This window comes from Vidua macroura, chromosome 3 (assembly GCF_024509145.1).
Source record: "Vidua macroura isolate BioBank_ID:100142 chromosome 3, ASM2450914v1, whole genome shotgun sequence".
Lineage (NCBI taxonomy): Eukaryota > Metazoa > Chordata > Aves > Passeriformes > Viduidae > Vidua > Vidua macroura.
In genome coordinates this window covers 77,634,521-77,643,635 of record NC_071573.1, presented here as the reverse complement: position 1 = coordinate 77,643,635, position 9,115 = coordinate 77,634,521, and the positions used below count along the sequence as shown (strand labels likewise).

General features: G+C 34.7%; 1 long non-coding RNA gene across 1 annotated transcript; it reads right to left on the bottom strand.

Moving 5' to 3' along the window:
- Positions 1–334: 334 nt before the first annotated feature.
- Positions 335–8,021, bottom strand: LOC128804579 (uncharacterized). The gene is made up of 3 exons (XR_008436112.1): positions 7,934–8,021; positions 1,895–2,000; positions 335–381 (listed from the first exon to the last, which is right to left on the bottom strand). It is a non-coding gene; the product is annotated as an uncharacterized LOC128804579 (long non-coding RNA).
- Between the last annotated feature and the right edge of the window lie 1,094 nt (positions 8,022–9,115).

The window sequence follows — 9,115 nt, the reverse complement described above, 5'->3', positions numbered from 1 at the left end:
CTTTCTTTTCACTAAGTCAGCATGAAAAAAAAATTGGAAGAATTTGATCAAAATGTTATGAAATTAAAATACAGTGCATGATTTTATTTATCTGAAGAAGCGTTCAAGACAGTAAAGTATCTCCAGGACCATGAGCAGATCCACAAGAGATGTAATCCAGTCAGAGCAATGGCTTGGCAGGGACACTGTCGCTTGTGTCACTTGCAGGACAGGCTCAGAAAGCCATACATGGACCATGTGCAATGGACCAGGCAAGTGCAACTAACGTCCAGTCTGATTTTTAAGTCCACAAGGCACTATCAACACACAGCTGATCTGGCACTGAGTACTTTCTGTGCCTCCAAGAAAGTAGCCCTGTACATGTCCAGCAAGTCTGAGGCACTGAAAGACATGAAGCAAGAATACAAGAATGATGCCTGGGACCTTTTGGCTTCTTGAGAGGGATCTGGACATGAGAAGGGGAAATAACTCTCCGAAGGTTCTAAGATGAAAAAATTTAAAGCTTCCATATTAGTGGCACACATGATTAACACTGGGACAGAAAACACCAGTGAAATCTATCTTCACAGGAAATTTTCCCCCTTTTCTGACATGGTTATAATCCTGCTTTGGTGTAGTACTGCTGAAAACAAACACAGTCTCATTCTTTAGCCTTGTAATTTATATTTGGTTAAGGAATTTAAATAAAATTTAATATTTGTTGAATCAATTTGGATAATAGTTCCATAAAACCACATTTCTTTCAGGGAAAAAACATCAGAGAATTACACCAATTTTAGTTTTAAGAATCTCATATATCATCCACTGTCTGAACAGATGAAGCAAACAGCATGAGAGCACCTTGAAGCATTTGAAATGTGTGGTAAAAGGACTAATGATCACATAAATGTAGCATATAGTTATTTCTACTTATAAAGGGACAATATTTCAATAGTATTTTTAAAGGTCATATATTTTGTGATGAAATATTCACTTGAAAAGAACTTGAGTGTTTGAACCACAGTTTATCTCTGCATCTTTGAGCAAATTAACAGCAACTTGGCTTCAACTCATCAAGTTCTCTTTCCTGCCTGCCCACAGCAGGAATCTCTCTGAGAGCGAGTAGGCTGTTTTACAACTGAAACCTTAATTTGAGACAAACAGATGTAGTGTAAAACTAGCAAGTTGTTTTGTTTGTTTTGCTACTGGAAGAAAAAATAAAAAAAAACCCACAGATTATCATGCTGGCTACTTTAACCACAAACAATAATTTGAAATTCACCATTAATTCACCTGTAAACACTTGTAAATACTAACAAGTTTTATAAGTAACACCACCACAACTGCCCAGATCTCCAGAGTATGGATTACCCTACTCTAAGAAAAAATTATAGAATGAGGATTCACTCTTCAACTGTGCTACATCTCAGTCTTATGACTGAGTTAATGTTTAAATTGTTTGTGCTTCATGGCAGAAGAAATCCCTCAGAAAGACAATCTGAGTTGCAAGAACCATATAGCACCACATAGCACCGTATAATACCCAGTGCGGAGTACTGGCAGGAGAAATATTAAAAATGCCTTTTCTCCAGAACTTAAGTGTAGAATGAAGAAAGAAGTGTTAGGTAACATTGACATTCTCAAATGTCTCTTTAAAAATCAGATATGTTGATAGAACTGCTTATTCTCACCTTCTGTCAGCTGTGTACTTAAACTATTAATTCAAAAAGTGTATTTTTAGTTCAAACTCTCTTTTTTTTTTTTCTGTCTCAAGAGAATGTTCTGCTCATACAACTCAAGAAATTAGGAAGAAAAATGCATTCAGCTTTTTCTGACACTGGGCACTTTGAAGATGTCTTGGGCCAATATGAAAGTATGAATTAACGAATTACTGGAAAAGCATTATGATTCTTACCTTTGAAAAGTCCAGTTTTGTTTTCCTTTCTTGAGACCATTCCTATATTTTGTCCATTAACTCTTGAGTATAAAGGTAAAAATAATTCCTACAAGCAGATTTTACTCTAAGGGAAATGGGGAAAAATAAAGATTTATCAATTAACTCTGAAGAAACTATTTCACATTTTCACAGCATTTCCTAAAGGAAATTTCTATTTGCAATCTACTGCTTAGTTTTTCTCTGAATGTGTTATAACAAAGTTGACATTCTGAGACATCGCTCTATTTCTATGTACCAGTTATATGTCATAGATCAGAATAATAAGTAAATATTTATTTAAGGCTACAACTATGCATTTAACAGTTTCTAACATTGCTTAACAGATTAGACCCTAACCTAACTGACCAGAATTATCATGTCAGCTGAGACAGACCATTAGTAAAATGTGATGTGAGCACTTCACTCTTATGTTCAGTTAATATTTTTCTTTTACAATCACTGTCCATTCTCACATTTTCAACAGAATTATGGAATGTCCCCTGCAAGTATATTTTTAGTATTTAGCAATGTTTTGATCAATTTCCCAAGTGTGATGAAAAGCCAGTTCAGGCACTGGCAAACCAGTATATGAGTCTTGAAGTACTTGTAAAAATCTTTAATAGCTTATCTATACAAACCACATTATTTTCAGAGTGATCCATGGAAGTCATGGTCCTTTGTTAACAAACAAACTTTGACATAATACTTGCTCCATTATTTATATAGCTTCTTTAACATGTGGTACCCATCAAGAAAGAAATGCAAAATGTCTATTAATACTTCTTGTAGACAGATGCAAGTAAGTAACAATACCCATTATATTTCTGAAGTGAATAATAGTGAAAAGTATTGCCCATGAGTGGAATCTGTCACCCTCTAGAGGTGCCTATTTATTTCTAGTGGTTACCGGGAAAAATAAAGGCTTATTGAGTGTGAAGGTGCCTAATTATGAAATGTGAACTTCATCCTTGTGGGAAGATAAGCCATTTGAAAAATTTAAGCTCACCAGGGTAAGGACCTTGATAAAGGTTGAGATTACAACAAGACATAAAATTAAAGAAGAGAACTTAAAAAGTAAGACTGGAAGATCAGTAAGGACTAAAAATAGTAAACTGGTTTTGATTATCCTTTTGCAGAATCGTAACGTTATCCTAACTAGCCAAAAGGGTAATCAGCATGCAAGACAAAAGGAATGAATTTTGCAAAGAAAATATAGGAGATGGATTCAGAAACTGACAGTACTCTTTGTCATCTGCTCATCCTTCACTGAGATAGGCTAAATAAAAGATCTCTATTTTACAAGGACAAATAAGAACATAAATAAATTTCCTGTTACATTATAGTAATCCTTCAACTAAGCTATTTATTTCCATGCTGGTAAGCAATTTCACATAAAAGATCTTCTACTCTAAAATGTAGTCCCTAGTGAATTTTGTACAAGCTAATTATGGATTGGTGAAAAATAAGAGAAGTGCTGACACAATCTTAAATAACAGCATGCTAGACTAAAATGCCTAAGTTGGATAACAACTTCTGAAACTTTGCTCATTGGTGTGTGCAACATTGGCTTTTAAGCAAACGTAGCTGTTTGCAGCTCAGCAACATAGCTAAAGAAATTTTATAGTACATAAAATGATACAAATGTGATTAGTATGTCACACTCAGATCAGTATGCTATGCATTGTGCATCCACACAGTATGAGTGGTTCCTGCACCATGAAGATTAGGGCTTAAGTAATGGAGCAAATGCAAGTGTTATCTGTTTTGTATAGTTCAGGACTGCAGAAGGAAGATTATTGACAATATTCAAGAAAATTTGTTGGGAAGCTGAGGAGTGAATGAAGAGCTTCTCATAGCCTGATTAGTGTCTTGAACTTCTGTCATATTCTTCTGGTTTTGTTTTTTAGTTTGATTTTAGGAAGACTTTTGTATTTTTGCTTTATTTTGAGACTATCACATTGTTTTATACTTATTCACTGTTTTTTGTCTAAATAAATTCAAATAGCTTTTGCAGACTAAGGTGAGTTAGTCCTGAGTCTCTAAACTTCAAGCTTAGCAGTGCTTACTTGTACAGAGAAAAAACCTGAAGCTAAATTTATGAAAGAAGTATTTACTAAGTTTAATTTCACATACATCGCTGGGAACGATGAAACACAAAAGAGAACAAATGTCTCCTTACTTATCCATTATGATCACTTAATTCTCTTGGAAATATTAAACACACTTTCTTGGGCATCTTGGCAGGGAAATTGAATTCTTTCTGTGCAGCTGGACATAGTTTGAGTTTGTCAAGGGAAAAGAATCAGTTTTCTCAGCATTGAAAGCAAGCAATAAAATGTGAAGGTAAAGTCTAAGCATACTAGTGAGGTATAGGATTGCTTGGATAAAATGTTCACTGCCTTGTTTGTTTGTTTGTTTTCTCAGATATCTAGCCTCTGACATGACTTTGCCTCTGGAAGAGCAGAGCTTGTTAACATGCTAAATTTGTATGTCCTTCTCTTGAAAACTTATGTTACTTGGGAGGAGAGCCAGCAACCATGCAGACGTGGTTATCATCCACTGCTGTAATGCAGTCACCATTAGGATGGGAGTCTGTGTTTCTTGAGGGGAAAGATGAAGAGTACATCCTTAGTAAGACATCTGCACAAAAGGCAGGACGGTTGTTGCATGAACATGTCATGGCTTAAGAGCATCAAGGGCTCTCTCACACTTTTGTGTGTAGAGGATACCAGTTCTTTCATACAAAGAAATAACATTTAGATGAACATATCAATCATTGAACTAAGGAATCTAAGATGGCAGAGAGGATATGTTTCCATTTTTTTTTTCCCTACATGCAAAGATGAGATCTAGTCATGAAAAAAGCACCAGTTGAGCTTCCCACTCTTCATTTATTTCCCTTCCTCTTAGTAAATGAATGTGGCCTTAAGCTTAACAATAATCGATGCAAAGTTAAATATTTATAAAAAAATATTTAAAATATCATCTGCACTTTTATCTTGCATGTTTATGCTAGATAAGAGGAAATGTTTTCAGTCAAATGGAAAAAAATCAACATTCTATTTCCTATAAAGAGAGTAAATTACCTCCCATTAAATATAATGTGCAGGAAGTTTCCAAAAGCTTCAAGATCACTTAAACAATCACATTTCTGAAACTGCTGCCAACCCTTTTTTGACTTTAAAAGAATCAACTCCACTGTTTGCTAGAGCATCTAATCTCTGCTAGATTAATTCCATGGAGACACATTCCAGTAGTTTAATCTCTGCTCCATTGGATTTCTTGAAAAAATAAATGAGAGGCTTCTGAGCACTGAGGTTTTAGATTCCAGCCTCTTTATATCAAATTAAAACAAAATATAATAGCACTAGACTTAGAATCTAGTTCCTTAAATATACTTCCAACACTTGAAGTATTTTGTTTTAGAAAAGGACATTGTATATGTCAGGAATTATTACATGATATATATTGTATTGATCCTAATATTACACACATGTACAAGACCAAAGTTGAAGACTTGGCTGATTGAGCGTTGGTAACAACAGGTTCTGTGGAGCCAATTATATAGTTAATCATGCATATAAACATTCATATAAATGTTTGCATGCATATTATTAAAACTCATTTTCATAAATGCCTTTATCCTGTTTCCATCGAGATTCTATTTCTGGATCCTATATGTGACGAAAAACTGAAATCGAATTTGAAACTTTCAGAGTTTCCATTTTGTCAACACTAGAGTAGAGGGAGCAAAGAAAATGTGAAACAAATATGTACTCACCTTTATAAAAAGAAATCATAACAGAAAATCAAAATGGATTGACAACTGGACTCTGCACTGCAGCATTTTCATACAAGGCCTTAGATGAAATTCTAATTATAAATTATAGTCACTTACCAATAATAGTTTTATTTCATTTTACATAAATACTTGCTGAAAACTCATTGGGAACAGACATTTTTTAGTTGTTCCTCTACAGGGTTGTGTATATTCTTCCATTTAAGTAATCTACACAAAAAACAAAATGGAAATGCTTCCAAAAACTATGTTAAAAATGAACGTAAAACACAACATTCTTTTATATCTCTCCTAGTTATTACTCAGAAATTGTAGGATAAATCATACTGTCTCTTGCTGTTCATATGATTACATACAGCTAATATTTTAAGCAGAGAAAGACTGAAATGTGAGAGTACATGAAATTACCGCAGATTCATCCAGAAAAAAAAAAAATTAACTGTCTTTAAGATAGTATTGAGATAATAGCCATGATCTTGCGTCTATTAAATGAAAGTAGGATATCTGTTTACAGAAGAGAACCCAGAGGGGAAATAAAGATGTACAAAAACCTGTTTGATTTATATAGTCCTATGACTTAGAATACCAGCCTGGGATTCTCATGACAATCTTACTGTCAGAATAATAAACAATTTTTGTCTAGATCAACTGATGAATTCCAAGTAATAACATGTTCATCTCAAACAAGTGTTCACTTGACTTCCAGTGCCAGTTTAACAGTTATCCTGTGAATGAAGCAAATTATAATTTTTTGCTACATCATTTGTATTACTAGAGAAATATTTAACATATATTTGTAATCTTTCCCATAGGAAAATTTCTAAACGTATTCATCTGATTTTCCAGGAGTTTTGGTCTCTTGACAAAGATAATAGTGATATCTTGTCTTAAATTCTGTGAAATAGTGATCACCTGCTCACATACAGATGCAGACATTGTTGCAGCCTTTGTGGTAATAAAAGCTTTTATTTAAAATCCTCTAATGAGCCATTGAGGAAAGGATATGAGTAATATTTGAAATTCAGTTCATATGACCTTGACAGACAGCCAATACAAAGCATGGGAGAGGAGCACACTATGAAATCAGTATGGAAAAAAAAGGATCCTTTTAAACTTATCCTATGGAGAGGGAGTTTTTCTCTTCATCCCTAATTCACAATGAAAATAGATTGAGGTAAAAATAAGTTTCCATAGCCTCACATATGGACCAGTGTATTCACCAAACTCCCATTTCATTTAATACAGCACCATAAGGGGATCAAAATTGATTCACTGGAAAGTTTATGGTAAATATGCATCCACAAGTCCAAAAATTTAAAGATATGAACATTGGGAAAGGGTATACATGTTTCAATATCCTTTTGAGTGAAATTCTTTTTTCTGGCTAAACCTCCTAAAATAGATCACTGGAATACTTCTGACACCAGGTTAAAATGGTCAAGGGTCCCTTCTCTAACTTTCCACAATTTTCTCACATGGAACCTAAATTACCTAACACTTTCTTGAATGGATTCTGCCGTAACTCAATAAAATGTACTAAGGGGAACTGAGGAGCAATACTGGAGCAAATTTGATTTCAACTACCACCCACCCTTTAATTGCTTCAGTGTCTGAAGTCTCTGACCATTTAATCTTTGAGGCACTAATAATGTGCCTAAATGATCAGTTACAAGTTTTTAAAAATTGCCTTGTGTACATGCATTAGGAGCTCTTGGTAGGCTGCAGCAGAAAGAAGTTGCTATAGAAACACCACCTTAACACACTTCATTCACTGATGGCTATAAAGAGATACAATGGTCCCTGCATAACTACTACTAATCCACATGATATTCAAAAATTGCCAGGTTTTTTCTCTCAAAATTCTTACTTTCAATGCCAGGGAAACTCCCCCTCCTTCCCTGCACCTTAGCCTCCCACCTTTCCATTCAAACCTTCCCAGATGGAACTTTGCTTGAATATCTACTTGCCTGTATTATTTTGTTCTGTTTCATTCAGGCAGCTGAATTCAACTGTGATCAACACAATATGAAGAACTCAACAAGATTAAATAAAATGAGCTGCTTTGTCAGAAAAACCTATGCAACCAACTGGCAAAATATGCTGAGAGCATCAGGGTGGAGTAAGGCTTGGAAAAAATGAACCTTTTTTATTTCCTGTAGCTTTTCCTATCTGATTCAGACTGCTAACAAACTGCTGTCCCATCCATTCATCCATTTTACCTGCTTTCCAGAATTTTTCTCCTTAATCTGGTAGGTAATTAAATGTGTCCTTTCAGCCATTCCTTATTCATCTTTTAACATTCCCAACATTTAATCACCTGTAGGGGATAGAAGTACATGCACAGTATTATTAATCTTCCTTGATTAATTGTGATTCAATTTGAGATGACAATCTCTGAAGAAAACTCAAAAATTAAATCTACCCAGGACCAAAACTAAATCAAATACATCTTCTGGAGTTTACCACAGTCAAAACTTAAACCATTAATTCAGGAGGTAGACGACCTGACTTCCAGACTATCCTTAGCTTGGAGAGAGATATAAGCCTAAGAGAACATAATGGCCTTTTTTCCCATTCAGATTGTTTCCGCTTCTATTAAGGTAAACCAAAAAAAAGAAAAAAAAAAAAAACCAAAAAAAAAAAACCACAAAAAAAAGAGCATATATTTGTATCATAATACAAATGATTGAGAATAAATTATCACAGCTTGATTGTCTTCCAAGGACATTGAAGCAAAGGAGAGACTTTAAACAGTATTTTTCTCTGCAGATGTTATATATCTGATTTCCTCTGCTTACTAAGTTTGCAGATGGTTCTTTTTGATTACTTTGGTTAGTGACCTTCTGCTTTCTAGATGTGAGCCTCTATAGTGTCATTTGGGTAATATCTGGGCTAGATATCTAAAGTGTTAAGAATTCCAGATTAATTCCCTCCTTTATAAAATTCCCAAGTCATGTAACTAAAAGGAATGTATTAATTTTTTGGTCTGTAAACACTTGTGAAATTATTCTCCCTGTCAGAATTGTCCATTTTACTGATTTGGACTGGGATAAAGTTAGTTTTCTTTTTAGCTGTTGCAGGGCTGTTTTTTTTATTAAAGATAAGAAAGAACTTTAGTAACATGATAATGTTTTAGTTGTTGCTAAGCAGTGTTTACACAAAGTTGAGGACTTTTCAGCTTCTCACAGCACCCCAGTCGTGAGTAGACTTGAGGGCACAAGAAGCTGGGAGGACACACAGCCAGAACAGCTGACCAAAGCTGGCCAAAGAGATATTCCATACTCTATGATGTCATCCTCATTTTATAAACTGGGGGGAAAGCTGCCTGGAGTTTGCTGCTTGGGAACTGCCTGGGCATCAGTGGGTGGGCTGTGATTAACTGCGCTGTGCATCACTTGTTT